This window comes from Coenobita brevimanus, chromosome 84 (genome assembly GCF_032717465.1).
Source record: "Coenobita brevimanus isolate Jiangsu-jjx chromosome 84, ASM3271746v2, whole genome shotgun sequence".
Classification (NCBI taxonomy): Eukaryota; Metazoa; Arthropoda; class Malacostraca; order Decapoda; family Coenobitidae; genus Coenobita; species Coenobita brevimanus.
In genome coordinates, this window is record NC_137037.1 from 25,189,306 (window position 1) to 25,210,439 (window position 21,134).

General features: G+C 41.7%; 2 protein-coding genes and 1 non-coding gene across 3 annotated transcripts in view; 1 reads left to right on the forward strand and 2 right to left on the reverse strand.

Annotated features, from left to right (window-relative positions):
- Nucleotides 1-21,134, reverse strand: part of LOC145410222 (GTP-binding protein 10) — a 364,639-nt gene that overhangs the window by 309,646 nt on the left and 33,859 nt on the right. The window lies entirely within an intron of this gene.
- The window catches only part of LOC145410221 (uncharacterized), a 241,139-nt gene that overhangs the window by 56,992 nt on the left and 163,013 nt on the right, over nt 1-21,134 (forward strand). The window lies entirely within an intron of this gene.
- On the reverse strand, nt 10,445-10,563 carry LOC145410274 (5S ribosomal RNA). Its single transcript, XR_013899239.1, has one exon. It is a non-coding gene; the product is annotated as a 5S ribosomal RNA (ribosomal RNA).

Below are 21,134 nucleotides of genomic sequence, written 5' to 3' on the forward strand. Positions count from 1 at the left end.
TGTGGCGGGGTTGTAGCGGGGTCTGAGTACCTGTGGGAAAATATTTGCCAAAAATCAGAGATTAACCCTAGAGCATTAAAATTTTTATGGCATATAGTACTTACATTCAGCTTTCTCCTGAGACACATGTTGAGCCTTCGTGGACTACCAAAGGACTTGTGAAGACTTGCAAAGTTGGGTAACAAAGTCTTCACTTTCACACCTCCAGAAACCCGGTTTTCTTTCTACCACAGCCTCAATCTGTCACAGTACAGTTTATACAACAACGTACAGGTTGTTTGGAATCCGTATTTGTACAATAAGCACTGAAAATAAGGCTAAAATGAGCGGAGCGCACGGCCGACATGCAGCGCGGCGGCGATCTTCCCATCACTATTGTCACATTTGCCTTTTCATGGCTAAAAACACGTATACTACATTATTTTCCATCATAGTACTTCGCAAACGTTCGCTTGTCACTATTACGGCCATAAAAATCACTGTCACTGCCAGTATTGTGGATCGGGACTGAGGAAGACCTCCGCGGCGCGAGTTTATTCAGCCTTACGGCAGGCACTTTATTCTCACTCCAGTCGGCCACTCGCACTTCATTTCTGTCGCTCACTTTCACTGTAGCTGTCCGTTTTTTGCCTTATTCATCAGTGTCACTGTCCATTGTTATAAAAATAATCTTTTCTACACAACAAACTGTCACTGTCAGAACATAGAATAGGAACATATGCTTTCATCTTCTTACACTGGAGTGACTGTCACTCGCAATACTTATATTATTACTATGTACAATGGAGGATGTAGAATGGAGGATGAAAGACTGACTAAGAGGGTGTATGTAGGTGAGGTGGAGGGAGGGAGAGGGAGGGGTAGACCGAGGATGAGGTGGAGGGATGGAGTTGAGAGGTATATGAGGGAGGGGGGGGTGAGTTGAGGGGAGGGGAGTCAAATGGTGGGTGACAGAATGACTTGGAGGCGTTTTGTCTGCGGCCACCCTTTGCGGGATTAGGGCGTCGGGCTATAGATAGATAGATAGACAATTATTTACACCAAAAAACACTGTCACTGTCAGTGCTTTTACAAATACATACACTAATTTACACTCATCAGGCTGTCACTGTCAGTACGTAAAAGAAAACTAAACACTAGTATCACTGTCACTCTCAGTATTATTTCAAAGAATCTTACCCTTATTTTCAAAATCTAGTCAGGCTGTGGTAGTCAAAGAAACACAGGTAAGCACAGAGGGGAACTTTGCACTCTTTGCACTGCAAGGAGGTGCGCCTAAAGGTTCTGTCCTGCCTGGTAGTGTGGCTGCACACATGACACCTCCTCAGTGCTTTTCCCCTCTTGGCAGTGGCAAGCATTGGCTCCAGGCGGTGTCGCTGAAGGTAGGCCTGACACTGTAGGCAGTCTGGAGGTGTCTGAGGGTGGCGTTTGGGACCTGTGGAAAGTACCTGGCCATAACGCTGAAGCAGCTGGTAGACACAAGTCTTAGAAAATCTTCGGAGAGAGTAGTTTGCTGGCTTCCTGTTCTTGATTTTATACAGGATGAAGGCGTTCAGCATGCACATATCAGTCAAGTGCAAGAACACCTTCCTGTATCAACAACGATTTTTCCTCAGGCAGTCTATCTCTCCGATCATCATGTCAGACTTGTCCACCAGCCACATATTGACGTTGTAGTCCATGACAGCATCAGGCTTCATCACAGGCTCGCCAGTCCTTCTGTCGACCTTCCCTGTTGCCAGCATTTCCCCCTTGTGTACTGTGGTGAGCACATTCACGACTCTCTTATCATGCCACCTGATCGCAAGCATCTTGTCAGATTTCTTCAGGTGCACGTCTCCCCGCTTTGACTTTTCAGCCTCGGGGAAGGCAGGGTAGTGTGCCCTATTGCTCCTGACAGTGCCACAGGATCTGACGCTGTGTTCAGAAAGGTACTTGGCGAGTTTAGGAGCTGTATAGTAATTGTCCGTATACAGGACATGATTCTTTGCCAAAGTACTTTTCCAAAAGCACTTTCACCACAGAACCAGAGAATCCAAGGGGGTCAGTCTTGTCCAAATCGACATTGCTGGCGGTGTAAATGACGAAGTCTAAGATGAACCCCGTCTTACAGTCGCACAGCACGAAAAACTTGATTCCAAAGCGGTGCCGTTTGCTTGGAATGTACTGCACAAACCGAAGACGGCCCCTGAACAAAACCAAGGACTTGTCAATCACCACTTTCTTGAAAGGGCGCAGGAACCTCGTAAACTTATCCTTGATCAAGTTCAGGATTCCCCTCACTTTCCATAATGGGTCAGTTCGGGAAGGCTCATCATTGTTCGCGAAGTGAAGGTAAGTCATGAGCTGCCTAAAACGATCGCGGCTCATGTATTTATTGAAAATTGGTGTTGGGCAAAGATCTTCTGAACTCCAGTATTCCTCCAGCTTATGTTTCCAGTTGTAGGGCATCAGTAACATCAACCCAATAAATACAAAAAGTTCCCTGATCGTTAGAGGCACCCATGCTGCCATCCGCGAAGTGGATGGCGTGGCCGCCTCACCTTCTCCTTCGCGAACTGCAGCAGATTGCCCCTCGTACCTGTTTGTCTCGGTACAAATCTGCTCCATTACCTCATTGTCAAGGAAGGCCAACAGGTAGTCCAAGCATTCACCATTCTCGTCGACAGGGAAGTCAGCCTGAACTCCACACCCACTGTCATCAAAGGGCAGATCCTCCGGCACAAAATCTGAGCCCTCTGACCACACGAAGGCATCAAGAGTGCCCTGCCTAGGCTGGGAGGTGCTGGGGGCGGCGGGGGGTGAGGCAGATCGTGTGGGAGTGGGTGAGGCAGGCGGTGAGACAGTGCGTGAGGCAGAGGCTGTCCTAGGTCGTGTTGGTGTAGCGGTGGTGGTGGTGGGGACATTATCAGGTTCAAGGTCACTCGCGGTGGCGTGACTGCCGAGTTGCCTAGTGCGAGTTTCCTTACGAGCTAGCCTTACACTAGGGGACAAAGTTCTAGCTCTACCAACACGAACACTTGGCCTACGAAAACCTCTAGTACGTAAAGTAGAACGTCTACTTCCCTTTCGAGGTGGTGAAGGCGACTCAGACGACTCAGGAGACAGGGCAGCAGATGAAGAGGACGAGAGAATGGGGCTGGGTGTGCGTGGCGGGCTGGCGGTGGCGTGACGTGGCGTAGGGGACAATGGCAGTGAGCTTGGGTCACCACTCCTTTTTCTCTTTGCCCCCTTCCCATATTCAAGGCCCCTTTTCACAGGAGCCTTCCCTGTTGAGGTGCTTGGCACTGACACACTCACTTCTGGCACAGAAACAGTCACTTCTGGCCCAGACTCTGCACTTGATTGCGTGTCAGACTCTGCCAGGCTTGACCACACACCGACGTCACTCCCATAGACCATCGAGGCTTTCAATAGTTCACTGGCTATTGCAGAGTCACTCAGTCCCTTAGTAGTTCCTGGTAAGGTTTTGAAGGGGGTTGAGGTCACAAAACCCTTTTTCGGAGGGCTGGAAGGCACAGACTCGGAAGAGCTTGAGTTGGACATGGTGTCACCGTGGAAGATTCGCGTGGACTGACGCTAATCAGGGGCAAACCGCGCGAAAAAATCACAGTGTGACAACTGGGGAAACAAGCGTTTCCCAATAGCAGAAAGTGCTTGCGAGATGACGGCGCAGATTGACACGTATGAGCCGTCCGCGCGTTGCCATATCGCACGACGAGGGAGGGCCGCGCATTGGTGCGTGGGTGGGTAAAAAAAATGATACTTGGCAACAACCGAGGTCAGTAGTACAAAGGTCAAGTGTGCTAAACGTAGCTCACGGGTGGCAGTACTGATAGACAATACCAGCTGGAGCCTGCTTGCCCGCGGTTATTCAAAATGAACTCAAACTGCAAACGCGACGATCTGCCGTTCTGCCCTTTGGGCCGACCGTCGCAAATGCGACGATCCGCGTTTTAGGGGTTAAGGGACCTAAGCTACGAAGAAAGACGCATAAGAAGAGAGGTGATAAAGATGTAAGGAAATTCAGTTTCCCAAACAGAGCAATTGATCAATGGAATGCACTACCGAATGAAATAGTGTGTGCCAAAACAATTCACAAATTTAAGGATATGTACGATAAATATGGTTTAAGACTCGGGACAGTACGAGCTTGACTCATTCCTGTAAAGATACAATTAGGTAGGAACACACACACACACACACACACACACACACACACACACACACACACACACCGCTGCAAACCTTAAGTAGTTTTCAGGAATTATGTTTGTCCTGTCTCCTATGGTCTTGTTTTCAGTTTAAAATACTGTAAGTTAATAATTATAGACTACCAAAAATGTAAAGATTTATTGGCAAGAGTTTACGTGAATGTTTGTAGTATTTTCGGTAACAGCTGTTTTGGTACTGTATAGTAAGTTGTAACCAACCTCAATCATGGCCGAAAATGTAAATACTGAGGGACTCGAATTTCCGGGATTTGATAGAAATACTAATGTCATGGATCTGGTTAAAAAATTGATTATGAGGATTAGTGAACTTGAAAAGAAAGTGGAGAATCTAGTGTTAAAAGATCTGTCTGAGAATACAGAGATTACTATACAGAGTCTGATCCAGTCTAATGAGACGGCGAATGAAGAGATAAGAAATTTGAAGTGTGAAAATATTGAATTGAGGAGAAAACTAGAAGAGAGTACTAATAAAACGGAGAAGGTGAGCAGTGTATTGGAAGAGCATAACACAAAGGAAGAACAGAAAGGAGTGGTCAGCTTAAGAGAAATCATCCAGGAAGAAAGAGAAATGAACAAGATAAAATTGGAAGAAAATGTAGTGAAAATACTGAAGAAAAAAGAGAAAATAGTGAGAGAAACTGTAGAAAGGAACAGATGCGTGGTAATATTTGGAAACAGGGAGGAGGAAGAGAAGGTTAGATCCGTGAGACTCGAGAAAGATGCAAACCTGGTAAGAGGAATATTAGGCAAGATTGATCCCAAAGGAGACAAATGGGTAAAAGAAATTGAAGAAGTAAGGAGAATAGGGCCTTATAAGAAAGGGGAAACAAGACCAATGAGAGTCAAGTTGTCAGCAGAAAGTGTAGTAGATGATATACTTAAAGTGACCTGGAAATTAAGCAAAGAGGCAGGGATGGAAAATATTATAATAAGAAAAGATTTGAATGAAGAAGAAAGAGATGTTTTAAAATCATTGAAGGAAGAAGTAAAGGAAAAAAATTATAAGAGGACAGAGGGAGAATGTAATACTTTTATTTGGAGAGTAATGGATATGAAAGTAAGGAAGTGGTATTTAAGGAAATAGAAGTAAAGGAGACTAAGGGGGATGGCTGTTAAAGATCAGAAGTTGAGGAAGTGGTACTGACGGAGAGTAGGGGAGAAGAGGGTATAAAAAACTTCAAAAATAATTTGAAGGTGATATATACTAATGTTGATGGTTTAATATCGGCAAGGCTTGAAATTAACGATTTCTTGAGAGATCATGAACCTGATGTCATGTGCTTTGTAGAGACCAAATTAACACGCGCCGTCCCGGCGACATGAATTAACACGGCAACATTGCAAGGTCCCTAATTTGCACAATTTTCAATTTTCGCGAGTGATTTCGCGAGTGATTTTTGGCACGTATACACGGGACACCTTCCTCTATTCCTCTACAAGATGCCAAGCAGGAACAATGCCTTTCACCGCATAACCTCCCCCCCCCCCCGCACGCCATTGTATCGGCAATTCACCTGTTACAAGTGATCTGGCCAATAAAGACATTCAGGGCCAGAGTGATTCTCCAATTGATGACAATGTGGAGGACAAAGTTTACATAGCATTAGAGAAAGAAACAGTCAGAAATGATGATCAGGTAATGTGGGAAAAAAAAGGTCATGAATGGTGATGAGTTAGTGAGTGAAACAATATTTATAATGCCTATATTACTATTTGAAAACCAATATACTCTTGTACTACATATAAATTAGCACCAAGTTAATAAATAAATATTGTTTATGAGTGGATAAAATAGTTACCCTCCCATAGAACTCGTTTTCTTTGGTGCCAGCCTGTTAGAAAACCCAGTCAAGTAAGGAAGTACTCGTACCTAAATCGGGTATTTTAAACCTCAGGTGAGCGATTTCTCTATGAATTTTCGATGTTTCTCACCAAAGCGGATGTTTGAGCCATAAAAAAAAAAAGGTCCAAAAACGTCGAGATGGGGCGGGTAAAGAGAAGATATTGATGTTCATTTGGGAGATGGTAAATACGAACTGTGGAGAAAAGACAGAAAAGAAAGAACGGGAGGAGGAGTGATGATAGCAGTGAAGAACAACTTAAATATAGATACCGTGGAGATGGGAGAAGGCAGGGCTGAAGTTATATATATGAAATTAGAAACTGGAGAGAATGTTAAGAGAGATATGGCGGTAGTGTATGTTCCCCCTAAGACGAGAGCATGGAAGGATGACGAATACCAGGAGATGTTGTGAGATATGGCTAGCTGTTTACAAAAAATAATTGAGAAAAGCAATAATATAATTTTGGTGGATGACTTTAACTGTAAAGAGGTGAACTGGGAGGAATGGTACTCGGCAGGCGGCGAGGATTCGTGGGGCACTATGTTATTAAATATTATAATGAATAATGTGATGACGCAATGGGTCAAAGAAGAGACACGGTTTCGAGGTGAGGACACACCAGCAACGTTAGATTTACTGTTTACCAAAGAACCCGATGTAATAGAATGATAGAAATATCTCTGTCCTTTAGGTAAAAGTGATCTTGTGGTCATTGAGTTCCAGATGATAATAGGGAACGTCGAGCCAAGAGACGAGCTTCATAGACAGGGGAGATACAACTTTGGGAAAGCAAATTTTACAGGATTGAGAAACTTTTTTGATAATGCGGATTGGAGAAAATTCAGAGAAACAAGAGAGATACAGAGGAAATGGGATATCTTTCTAGACCTCTATAATTTGGGAGTGGAATAATTTGTGCCAAGAGTAAGAGGGAAAGAAAACAGGAAAAACGAGTGGTTTAATAGAAGGTGTATGATAGCAAAAATAGAGAGAGATGAGGCGTGGAACAATAGGAGAAAGAGAGGTAACAACAGAACAAAGGAAGAATATAAAAGAAGTAGAAATGAATACACAAGAATACGTAGAGAAGAAGAAAGGAATTTTGTAAGAGGTATAATAGACAAATGCAAAGATGAACCCAAACTGTTTTATAGATTTGTTAATGGCAAACTGAAACAAAAGGAAGGAATCACCAAACTGAAAGTAAAAGGAGAGGTCTATAGAGATGCAGCAATCCAAGCTGAAATAATGAGCAAATGTTTCCAATCGGTTTTCACTAATGAAAACGAGTTTGTGGAAGGGGAGGGAGTGATTAGAAATGTACCGGTGATAGAAGATATAAAAGTGGAGGTACAGGAAGTGTATAAATTACTGGAAACTCAAGATGTAAGGAACGCCCCAGGACCTGATGGAATTTCTAATTGGGTACTGAAGGAATGCAGAAAACAACTGGCGGATAAATTTCTCAGTTTAATCGTGTGTTCTCTGGAAGAGGGGAAAGTGCCACAAGAATGGAAAAGGGCAAATGTGGTACCAATTTATAAGAGAGGAAACAGGGAAGAACCCCTGAATTATAGACCAGTGTCTCTAATCAGCATGGTCGCAAAATTGTGCAAGAGAATCCTGAAAGACACATGGATAAAATATCTGGAAGAGATGAATATTTTGGCTGAATATCAGTTTGGATTCAGAAGTGGAAGGTCATGTGTTTCTAAGTTTTTGAGCTTTTACTCTAGAGCGATTGACGTGGTTCAGGAGAGAGATGGTTGGGTGGATTGTGTGTACTTAGACTTAAGGCCGGTTCACACGAGCTGAATCGCGGCCGTTTTTTTCGCCGATTTGCGGGGGAAAAAAATGCCGATTTTCGGCATTTTTCCCAGAAAGGAGTTCACACGTGCGGGGACTGTAGAGGCAGGAACGCGGCAACAGTGTTTACAAAGATGGACCACCGTACTCATACTGGGTATGCAGCTCTTGCACTTGCACTTTTCCAACTTCAATATGAGCCCTCACGGCCGCGATTTAGCTTCTGTGAATAGGACTTTACTGCCACTCATCTTTCCGAGGGCTTCAGGGGCCGTATGCATAAATTTTCTTAAGCATAAAATCATGTACAAGACTCCTTTACCTTCAACTCATTACCTTTAACTCATATTAAATAATCATACTTTTATATCAGATACACCCAAACTGGAATGAACGTTAAAGTGAGATACGTTGTGGTAGTATTGTAAACAAGATATCATATTCTTCTTCGTTCCTAGAGCTTTGCCCTGTTCGGAGCTTCCATTTAAATTGGCCTGGCTACTTTCTCCCGATTCCGGCAAAAAAGGACCGACATGTCGGTCTCTCCATACCGGCGAAAAAAGTGGCCGGAATTTCTACCGGGAAGCGAATTCCGGCAAAAAAGGACCGACATGTCGGTCTCTCCATACCGGCAAAAAAAAGTGGCCGGAATTTCTACCGGGAAGCGAATTCCGGCAAAAAACGACCGCGATTTTGCTCGTGTGAACCGGCTTTTAGAGAAGGCCTTTGACAAGGTACCTCATAAGAGACTAATGTGGAAACTAGAATATATAGGAGGACTGAAGGGGAAACTTCTGGAATGGATGAGAGACTTTTTTAGAGACAGACAAATGAGGACAGTAATAAAGGATAGGATATCTTGATGGAGGGAAGTAACAAGTAGAGTCCCTCAAGGCTCAGTGTTGGCGCCAGTAATGTTCCTGATTTACGTAAATGATATGGTAGATGGAGTGAACAGTTATACAAGTCTGTTTGCTGATGATGTAAAGATCTTGAGGAAGGTAGAGGTTGAGGAGGATTGTAAAATGCTGCAGGAGGATTTGGATAGAATGCACGATTGGAGCCGGACGTGGGAAATGAAATTTAATGTAAAGAAATGTAAAATATTGGAAATGGGTAAAAGTACCAGGAGGCCATCATTGAATTATTTGTTGGGTAATGAATTAATCACAAAAATGAGAGAAGAGAAAGATTTGGGAGTGCTGGTCCAAGATAGTTTGTCACCAGAAAAGCACATTAACAAGATAGTTGGAGAGACTTATAAACTCTTGACTAACATAAGAGTAGCATTTCATTATATGGATGAGATGATGAAAAAATTGATAGTGGCCATGATCCGCCCCAGGTTAGAATATGCAACGGTAGTGTGGTCCCCACACAAAAAGAAAGATATAAACAAGACTGAGAGAATACAAAGAACAGCAACCAAGATGGTCCCTAGTCTGGCAGACCTGTCATACAGAGAGAGGCTGGAAAAGCTGGATTTGCCTTCCTTAGAGGAAAGGAGAAAGAGGGGAGACATGATTGCAGTGTTCAGGACCATGGTGGGAGTAGATAAAATTGACAAAGAAGATCTGTTTTTATGGGATAAGAGAGCAACAAGAGGACACGGATTGAAATTGAAAAAGTCAAGCTGCTTGAAAGATATCAAGAAATATAGCTTTCCTTACAGAAGTATAGACTTATGGAATAGCCTGGACAAAGAGATCGTCCAGTCTAAAGACTTAAACGAGTTTAAAGCTATATTTGACTTATTGAGAAACAGCGATGGAAACGCACGAGCATAGCACTTTCCATGTATATCACAATTAGCCATATTAGGTAAATGCATAAATATTTGGAACTACTTTGACGAAGAGGTGGTGCATGAGGAAAACATTCATGTGTGTAAAGGTAGACTTGATAAATGTGGATTTGGAGACAGGACAACACGAGCATTGCTCAATTCCTGTATACTACAAATAGGTAAAAACAAATAGGTAAATACACACACACACACACACACACACACACACACATCAGACCACCAGAAATAATGTTTATTGGGTTTTCATAATAAACTTGTTTCATGAGGTAAGCAGACTCATTAACCCCTTAACCGCGGGGCATCACTTTCGTGATGCTTGGGAGCAAGGGATCATACCGCGGGGCGGCACTTTTGTGATTCTGTGTCATTTTGAATTCGCCCGGGCTTTGAAGTGGTGGCTTGTATCGTCTATCAGTACTGCCAATGTCCAACACTAATTAGCACTCCTAATCTCATCTGTACTCCCATCCGTTGTTGACAATTTAGCCATTTCTCCCCGTTCTTGACTCCCCTCCCTACCTCTCGTCCATTACCCTATCCTCTCACCTGCCCGGCTGTGCTACGCTAAGTAAATCTTCCCTGGAATTTTTCACTGATTTCATCCATGGAAATAAGCCCTATGCCCTATTCATTCATTCATTCATTCATTGCCAGACGCCATGTATCCCAGACGGGGAGGCCAAAGGCTTAGAGTTAATTGTTTTACAGGGAGGGGCACTAATCCTCCACCAACCCCACTTGACACGTAGGGATGCCAACAGCATCTGGTGTTCCCAGGCGGTCACCCATCCAAGTACTAACCAGACCCAATGTTGCTTAACTTCGCTGATCGGACGGGAAGCGGTGTACTCAATGTGGTATGGCCGTTGGCTGGTATGGCCCTATTCTTATACCAAATAATATATACAAGAAAGAAATAAGGTAAGTGAGAGTGCCGTACACCTAGAATTGGCTAATTATCACCTGACAACACCTCACGTGCACTCGTTCGCTAATTTTCGCGGTTTATTTCCTCTTGAAATATGCCGTATAATCTATTTTCGTAATGAAAATGTATATAAGAAAGGAAGGGAGAAGCCTAAGTGATATTTACATTCACCATTGCAGGCCACCACACTGTATTCTGCACTAAGTAAATCTTCCCTGGAATTTTCCACTGATTTCATCCATTGAAATAACCCCTATGCCCTATTCTTATACCAAATAATATATACAAAAAAGAAATAAGGTAAGTGATAGTGCCATACACCTGGAATTGGCTAATTATCACCTGACAACACGTGCACTTGTTTGCTAATTTTCGTTGTTTATTTCCCCCTTGAAATATGCCGTATAATCTATTTTCGTAATAAATATACATATAAGGAGGGAATGGAGAAGCCTAAGTGATATTTACATTCACCTGGAACTACCTAATTTATTATGTATTGTCTTGGTTTCCTGCCAATCATTTCATTGCTATATATTAGCAGGTCTCATAGAGCTGAAGTTGGTAGTATTGCACCTACCCTAGCCAGGCGGCAGGAGGCCACCACTATCAGTTCACTGTCATCTTTGAAAGTGGGAGTATGTCTGATTTGCTCGTGCTAACTTCCGCCGCTTTATAGCCCCATGCAAAGGGCCCTGTGACCTTCACCCCCTACTAAACCTCGTGTGGAAAGAGATAAAAGGCTGACAATTGATATAGAGTGACTATGATCTTTTTATTGAGTAAAACAGTGCAAGTGGAATTGTAAATAAAGTGTAAATAATGTGTAAACAGCAAGAAAGCAGTTAAATGTAAATTTAAGTGAACAATGGAAAATAGTTTTATAAGTTACTTCAAGTGATAGTGCATAACACAGTGTAAATAAAATAGAAATGTAAATAATGTAAATAAAGTAGAGAACGTAAATAGAAATGTAAATGAGTGGTATTATAAGAATACGAGTATATATACTAGGAGTAATGAAAGTGAAAGTTTCACTCTAGCATGTATGAATACAATGAGTTATGAGAGTGAAGGTGAAAGTGACATTCACTCTCAGTGCTAGTATACAGGACGAGAAAGTGAATGCTACGTATTTTACTGAAAGAAATTGAATCCCTACAGTGACAATAAACTACTATTACTGAAGGAAACTTATGGATAAAGACTGTAGATATATATAAGTTTTATATAGTAACAGAAATATAAACTGTGAGTGTTTATATGAATAATAGACAACACTAGCGGCGAACAATTGGAAGTGGGATGGTCATACACCCTCGTAATTTTCATTGCTTTCACAGTTTTTTTTTTTTTGGAGTATGGATTCCAAACTATTTGAGAATCATAGAATAGTGTTTCTAGTGATAATATCAGGCTGTGGTAATAATATTACGGGTTGTCGGGAAGTGTAAAGTGGAGACATCGTTACCCAACTTCAGAGGTCTCCACAAGTCCTAAGGTACTCGACGAAGGCTCATCAAACACCCAAGGAGGAAGCTGAAGGTATGTGCCATTATTATATGTGATTTTAATATTCTAGGACTCCCTTTCCTTGGGGGAAGCAGCCTAGGTATATAGATAGATAGATAGATAGGACTAATAACTGATTTTTAGCAAATATTTTTAGAAAGTCTGTCGGAGCGCGAATATGCCCGCGGGAGCCGCAAGTCAAAGCAAAACAAGCCCGCTGTGTAAGAGTTAACAGTAAGATTTATACTAGACCAATTGTTTTATTTGATACATTTTAATTCGATATGGTGCTGAGAAGGGAAGCCCTGAAGTGATGTTGCTGTTTTAACTGGACAGCTGCATTGACTAATCATTCAAATGACCCACAACTCCCTCCTTATCCCACTTCAGGAGGATGGTGAATACTGTAGTAGGAGAGAAGCAACATCTGTCCTTAATCCACTTACCTTATATACAGCTCACTGTCATTTTACAGGGAGGATGCATTTAAAAAAAAATCCATTGTATAACAGTTAATTATATCCTGAGTCAGTTATAGCATTGGTTAAGTTTGAATACATTTATGGTCAAGTGTCAGTCACCCAACATAGTCTAAAAACAAGTTTCCACCTCACCTGAACTGGTATTTATTTGACTTCACAGCACATCATTTGTGCATACCACCAAAAATAAGTTCAAAAACAAATTTCCAACTTGCTTAGGCTGGCAGTTAGTTCCCTTCACCACACTGCACTTGCTGCTTGAATTCCAGCACCACACTATTGTTCCATCACTGATACTAACAAACTGGGTAATGACAAGTTCAAAGGTCATCTTCGAACAAAACAATTACTAAGTTTGCATCTCGGTGATTGTATAAGCAAAAGTACCAATCATACATCGACAAGTGAAGCTTTTATGGGATCATACTGATTGTGTAAGCAAAAATTCTGTCATATATAAAAAAAGGTCCTAACTTTTTTACCATTGTATGAACGATTCATCGCATACCAGTTTGTATAATGAGTGTCTGCTGTACAGTGATCCCTTGGTTTTTGCACATAATTGGTACGGAGCCTAATGTGTGTTAATGAAATTGCATGATAATGAAAGCACAGAATCAAGGGAATTTATACTAATTGGTACCAGGCACCCCATCTTAAACCCAAATCTTCCCTTTTGCAACAAGTAATACCTACTTAACCCCTAAACCACAGGGTTGTTTTTGCATGACTTGCGTGTCTCGCGGGCATATTCGCGCTCCGACAGACTCTCTAAAAATATTTGCCAAAAATCAGTTATTAGTCCTAGAATATTAAAATTACATATGCATATGGCACATACCTTCAGCTTTCTCCTGGGATGTTTGTTGAGCCTTCGTCGAGTACCTTAGGACTTGTGGAGACCTCTGGAGTTGGGTAACGAAGTCTCCACTTTACACTTCCCGACAACCCGTAATATGATTACCACAGCCTGATATTATCACTAGAAACACTATTCTATGATTCTCAAATAGTTTGGAATCCATACTCCAAAAAAAAAAACACTGTGAAAGCAATGAAAATTACGAGCGCATATGACCTTCCCACTTGCGCTGGTTCACCGCTGGTGTTCTGTCATTTATTATTCATAAAAACACTCACACTTTATATTTCTATTACCATATAACACTTATATATATCTCCAGTCTTTATCCATAAGTTTCCTTCAGTAATAGTAGTTTATTGTCACTGTAGGCATTCAATTTCTCTTTCAGTAAAATACGTAGCATTCACTTTCTTGTCGTGTATACTAGCATTGAGAGTGAATCTGTCACTTTCACTTCCACTTTCATAACTCATAGTATTCATACATGCTAGAGTGAAACTTTCACTTGCATTACTTCTAGTATATACACTCGTATTCTTATATTACTACTCATTTGCATTTCTATTTACATTCTCTATTTTATTTACATTATTTACATTTCTGTTTTATTTACACTGTGTTATGCACTGTCACTTGCAGTAACTTATAAAACTATTTTCCACTGTTCACTTATATTTACATTAATTGCTTTGACTTGCTGTTTACACATTATTTACATTTCCACTTGCACTGTTTTACTCACCAGAAAGATCGTAGTCACTGTCTATCATTTTCATTGACAAAATAGCCAGTTGACATTCCACAGCAGTCACTTAGCCATTTACCCCTTTCCACACGAGGTTTAGTAGGGGGTAGAGGTCACAGGGCCCTTTGCATGGGGCTAAAAGCGGCGGAATTGGACAGGCATGAATCCGACGTGGTTTCACCTTGAAAGACGACAGTAAACTGAATACAGTGTGGTGTCCTAGCCACCTAGGGGGAGTGCAATGCTGCCAATGTCAGTGTGGTGACAGGTGCTAATATATATGCTATGAAATGATTGGCAGGAGATCTAGACAATGCATAATAAATTAGGTAGTTCCAGGTGAATGTAAATATCGCTTAGGTTTCTCCCTTCCTTTCTTATATATATTTTTATTATGAGAATAGATTATACGGCATATTTCAAGGGGAAATAAACAGTGAAAATTAGGAAACGAGTGCACGTGAGGTGTTGTCAGGTGATAATTAGCCAATTCCAGGTGTATGGCACTACCACCTACCTTATTTCTTTTTTGTATATATTATTTGGTATAAGAATAGGGCATAGGACCTATTTCAATGGATGAAATCAGTGGAAAATTCCTGGGAAGATTTACCTAGCGTAGCATGGCAGGGCAGGCAAGAGGAGAGGGTAATGGAGGGGAGGTAGGGAGGGGAGTCAAGAAGGGGGAGAAATGGCTAAATTGTCAACAATGGATGGGAGTACAGATGAGATTAGGAGTGCTGACTAGTGTTGGACATTGGCAGTACTGATAGATGATACAAGCCACCAGTTGAAAGCCCGGGCGAATTCAAAATAACACAGAATCACAAAAGTGACACCCTGCGGTATGATCCCTTGCTCCCAAGCGCCACGAAAGTGACGCCCCGCGGTTAAGGGGTTAATACTTGTCACTGTCATGATGAGTATCAGAAACGTACATAGGCTTGGTTAGGTTAATAGTAAATGATAGAAAGGGCACAGTAAGGAAGAAACATGTACCTTAGAGAGATCTGAGATGGGGTTGAGGCAAGGCATTCTGATCCTAGAGGGTGGAGAGATAGTGGTCTCCACCACCTGGGATTAACTCCTTGAGTAGGGCCTCATCTTTGAATCCCTCATCAGAAACCACAGGTACTGAGCCATCGTCATTGGTAGAAACCAGCGTAGGTGCATGATAACAATGTGTGTTAGCCAAAAAATGTGCAACAATGACAGGAGCTCTGATTTTCATGTTTCATTAACCCTTACACCGCGGGCTTGTTTTGCTTTTTCTTGCAGCACCCGCGGGCGTATTCGTGCTCCGACTGACTCTAAAAATATTTGCCAAAAATCAGTTATTAGTCCTAGAATATTAAAATCACATTTGCTTATGGCACATACCTTCAGCTTTCTCCTGGGGTGTTTGTTGAGCCATTGTCGAGTACCGTAGGACTTGTGGAGACCTCTGGAGTTGGGTAACGAAGTCTCCACTTTACACTTCCCGACAACCCGTAATATGATTACCGCAGCCTGTTATTATCACTAGAAACACCATTCTATGATTCTCAATTAGTTTGGAATCCATACTCCAAAAAAAAAAAACGCTGTGAAAGCAATGAAAATTACGAGGGCGTATGACCTTCCCACTTGCGCTAGTTCGCCGCTGGTGTTGTCATTTATTATTCATAAAAACACTCACAGTTTATATTTCTATTACTATATAACACTTATATATATCTACAGTCTTTATCCATAAGTTTCCTTCAGTAATAGTAGTTTATTGTCACTGTAGGCATTCAATTTCTTTCAGTAAAATACGTAGCATTCACTTTCTCGTCCTGTATATTAGCATTGAGAGTGACTGTCACTTTCACCTTCACTCTCATAACTCATTGTATTCATACATGCTAGAGTGAAACTTTCACTTTCATTACTCCAAGTATATATACTCGTATTCTTATAATACTACTCATTTACATTTCTGTTTACGTTCTCTATTTTATTTACATTATTTACATTTCTATTTTATTTACACTGTGTTATGCACTGTCACTTGAAGTAACTTATAAAACTATTTTCCACTGTTCACTTATATTTATATTCATTGCTTTCACTTGCTGTTTACACATTATTTTCACGTTATTTACAATTCCACTTGCACTGTTTTACTCAACAGAAAAATCATAGTCATTCTCTTTCAATTGTCAGCCCTTTACCTCTTTCCACACGAGGTTTAGTAGGGGGTAAAGGTCACAGGGCCCTTTGCATGGGGCTAAAAAGTGGGGGGAAGTTAGCAGGAGCAAACAGACGTAATTTCACCTTCGAAGATGACAGTGAACTGATAGGGGTGGGCCGGGGTGGCCTACCTAGGGAAATGCATTGCTGCCAACGTCAGCCTCTTGACAGCTGCTAATATATAGCAGTGAAATGATTGGCAGGAAATCTAGACAATACATTATAAATTAGGTAGTTCCAAGTGAATGTAAATATCACTTAGGCTTCTCCCTTCCCTCCTTATATATATTTTTAGTACGAGAATAGATTATACGGCATATTTCAAGGGGAAATAAACATAGAGAATTGGCGAACGAGTGCACGTGAGGTGTTGTCAGGTGATAATTAGCCAATTCCAGGTGTATGGCACTCTCACTTACTTTATTTCTTTTTGGTATATATTATTTGGTATAAGAATAGGGCATAGAGCTTATTTCAATGGATGAAATCAGTGGAAAATTCCAGGGAAGATTGCACAGCCGGGCAGGCAAGAGGAGAGGGTAATGGAGGGAAGGTAGGGAGGGGAGTCAAGAACGGGGAGGAATGGCTAAATTGTCAACAATGGATGGGAGTACAGATGAGATTAGGAGTGCTGACTAGTGTTGGACATTGGCAGTACTGATAGATGATACAAGCCACCAGTTGAAAGCCCGGGCGAATTCAAAATAACACAGAATCACAAAAGTGACGCCCCGCGGTATGATCCCTTGCTCCCAAGCGTCACGAAAGTGACGCCCCGCGGTTAAGGGGTTAATAGTGAATGTCTGTACTACAATTACCAAGTGTACAATAACCAAGGGAACACTGTATTTTGAAAGCTGAAAAAATTACTTAGGTTCAATATATACAGTACAGGTATATACAGTATTAATTTGGGATGGGTGCGGCTCACTCTTTGAATGTATTTTAATGAAGAGATTGCCTTGCAATACTTGGTCAAAAAGAATTATATAGACCAGTATTGCTGGTTTGCACACCATCCAAAATAATAGAAAGAACATCACCACTGCATCCTTCAATCTGATTCCCCACATGGATTCTTACCTAATCACATAGCCACTATTAAAAACCATGCTAGCAGCAATAAGCCTTTGATACAGTACCAAGGTACATCCTTTTAAATAGATCAAAAACATAAATATGAAAGACAATGAAAAAATATGGCTGGCCAACTTCCTTTCAGGTAGACATACGAATGTGCACTACCAAGTCAATACTTCTAAATTTGGAATACGATACAACAGTGTTTCAAAGACCTCAGTTCATTCACCCTCACTTTTTTACTTTGTCTTCCATGACCTGCCAAACCCTTCACCTAGAATAATGGTATTGTCCTATGCCATTGACTTGGCAATAGCTTCACAACATCCCAAACTAAACAAGCACCAGCCTAGCTCCAACTGTACCTGTAGACACCGAAAAATTAACTTAGACTGAAACAGGACAACTATCTCACCAAGCAAATCAGCCATTACTTTCTTCATTTCAGACAGACATGAATCTCAGATCTACTCTCAATTTTCTCTGTTTAACCAACCATTCCCACTGGGTCGACACTCAGATTCTAAGACTTCAGACACACACACAACCTCTTCTTAGCATAGGCTACAAGTAACAACAGGCAAAGGGACCTCAAAACTTCAGTTCCATAATGGCATTCTCATGCACTACCAGTGGACAACAGAAAGAATCCCAGGAAACCATCTATAAACATTTTATTAGTATAACTGAATTATACTAGCCCAAGCTAGTCCTCAGCCTTAGCCTTAGCCAGCACAAAAGATGGATAAAGTTAAAAAAACACAAAACAAGGCCTTACAAATAATAATAGGATGCACAAAGACTATAAATATAGATCACTTACATCAAGAAAAAAGTACTTCCAGTCAAAGATTGTATGAATAAGAGAGGCACAGAATTAATTACTTCAGCTCGACACCCATCCTACTCTTGTAACTTTATGTTGCACCATCCCCTTCCCAAAGATGCAAAGAATGAAGAACCACCCAGCACTACACAGAGTATTTGAGCAACATCCTGCCAGCTTCAGCAGACACTACACCTCAGATACACATATGTAATTACTTAACCACCATAGCCATCCAAAACTTTCAACCAAATAGCATCCTTCATGAACCACTATGAGAGATATTCCCCTCAGAAACTACCCTTCCCAGAGAGATGAAGACAGTTAGTTGTGTTGTGAAGTGATCACCAGCCTTCTCTGCTACATCATTCATTTTCTTCATTCATTTGTTATCCAGTCCTACGTTGCTTCATGAGGAGCATAAGATCCTGGGGCTAGGCAAGTTGGTCCTGACATTTAAGATGAGAGTGACCAGCCTCACTCATCCCTGAGTGGCATTACGTGAGCAGTAAACCCCAACCACCCCATGGATATAAACCTTCATAGGCTCAGTCCATTTGGAGCGCCACAATTACCCACTAAACCACCTGGCGCTAAAACATGGTTATATGGTTATCACCCAGAGTAGTAAATGATTACCTGGTGTACTGGAAACCATTTGGCTTGTCACTCAGTGTAGAGTCACCCATAGGCAGAAGGAAGAGGAAAGAATGAAGGAAAGAGAGACAGAAGAGTAAGTGTGAAGTCACCCGTAGGGAGAAGGATGAGGAAAGAATGAAGGAAAGAAAGACAGAAGAGGATGGAAGGAAAGGAGAGGAAAGGGCAGACACCAGAGAGCAGCACTACATTCAGTGAGTGGATGGAGAGTGCCCCCACCTACCACATACTAACAAAATATATATCAGAGAATCTGCTATGTCCACACTGCAGTGCAGCTCCCACACCACAACATGTAGTGCTGCCTACGCCCTCTTCACCTTCATCATTCATTTTCTGTGTCTGCCCTCCTCTCTTCTTATTTCTCTCATCTTTCTGTCACTTTTTATTACTCTTCTTTCCTATTCAGATGACTTTACATAGAGTGACAAACCAGATGGTTTCCCTGCAACCAGGAAACCTTTTGCAACACTGTGTGTTAACTGTATAATCTTCCCATTTGTGTTCCATATTTGTCAGCAAGTGGGTTGGTGGAGGGTTAGTGCCCCTCCCCATAAAACAGCTAATTGAAAAACAAACAGCCTTCCCTTACAGGATTATGGTGTCTGAGCATAGATAGATAGATACATAGATGTGTCACACTGTCACAAGACAGTCCTTCAGTGTAACGTAAACAAATGACATCTAGGAATGACTGGTTTAAGTGATCAGTTTCTTCTAGTGCACTGGGTTCACATTCATAAGAGCCAGGGATTGAACAACTATAATAAATCACAACTTTCCTCCTCCTCCTCCTCCTCCTCCTCCTCCTCCTACCTGAATGCAAGGAATACAAGGTCTGTTCAGAAAGTACTGACCTTAAGTTTTAAATAAATAAATAGATAACCTGTTGAGCTAGGACACTAATACCCCTCCAAGTAGGCCTCTTCTGACTTAACACACATGGCCCAGCATTCTTTCTACTGCCTGAAACATTTTTCAGTTTTCAATATCTCCTGCGGGTGCTTCGTCGCATTTGTCATGATCTCTTCTTTCTTCTCAAACTGGGAACCCTTCAGTGAAGTTTTGAGCTTGGGGAATAACCAAAAGCCATATCTGGTGAGTTGGGAGCCTTCCGGACCTGTGGGATGTTGTGCTTGGCTAAAAGTTCCTGAATCAGTTGGGGAGAATGGACAGGGGCATTGTCATGATGCAGCTTCCAACCTGCCATTTTCCAAAGGTCTGGTCTCTTCCTCCAAACTGTGTCACGAAGACGGTGGATATTGTCAAGGTAGTAATGTTAGTTGACAGTCTGACCATCTGGTGCGTATGCATAATGCACAACTCCATGGTCGTTGAAAAAAAGCTGTCAATATGCAAGTGTATTTCACCTTCCTGTGGGCCTGTCATGCTTTTTTTGGCTGAGGTGACCCTTCATGCTTCTACTGGGACAACTGTGCTTTGGTTTCTGGGACATACCCGTACACCCAAGTGGAGACAGTCTTCAGCAAATCTGGAACTCGATTTTCACACTCCAACTTATGTTGAGCAACATTCATCTGAGAGAAGAGACCATGACGAATGCAGCGATGCACCTACAGAGATACCAAAAACTGGCTTTGAAAAATGTTTCTGGCAGTGGAAAGAATGGTAGGCTACATGTATCAAGTCAAAAGGGGCCTACTTTGAGGAGGGATTAGTAACTTAGCTTAACAGGTTAGCTATTTATTTTTTTTGAGTCTCAGGCCAGATACTTTCTGAGCAGACCTCGAATGACAGAATACCGTACTGTCTAGTTTACATTGACTTCTCCCACTTCTAGAATTTTCTTCATTTTACTGTGATGTCTGTGTTTTCTGGCAGTGCATTTTTTCAGTTAAAGCTTATCAAGAATTACACACAGCACCATCCATTCACTCGATGTAGTGCTGTTCTCAGGTGCCTGCTGTTTCCTCTCGTCCTTCTGTCTGTCTTTCCTTCATTCTTTCCTCTTCCTTCTGTCTGTGGGTGACTCTGCACTGAGTGACATGCCAAATGTCACGAATTCGTGCGAGCGTATTTATAAATTCGTGACATTTTACATTAGTGAGAAAACCACGAATTCTAGTGGAATTCCCACTGCGCATCACTCAGTTCAACCGTCCTCGTATTCAC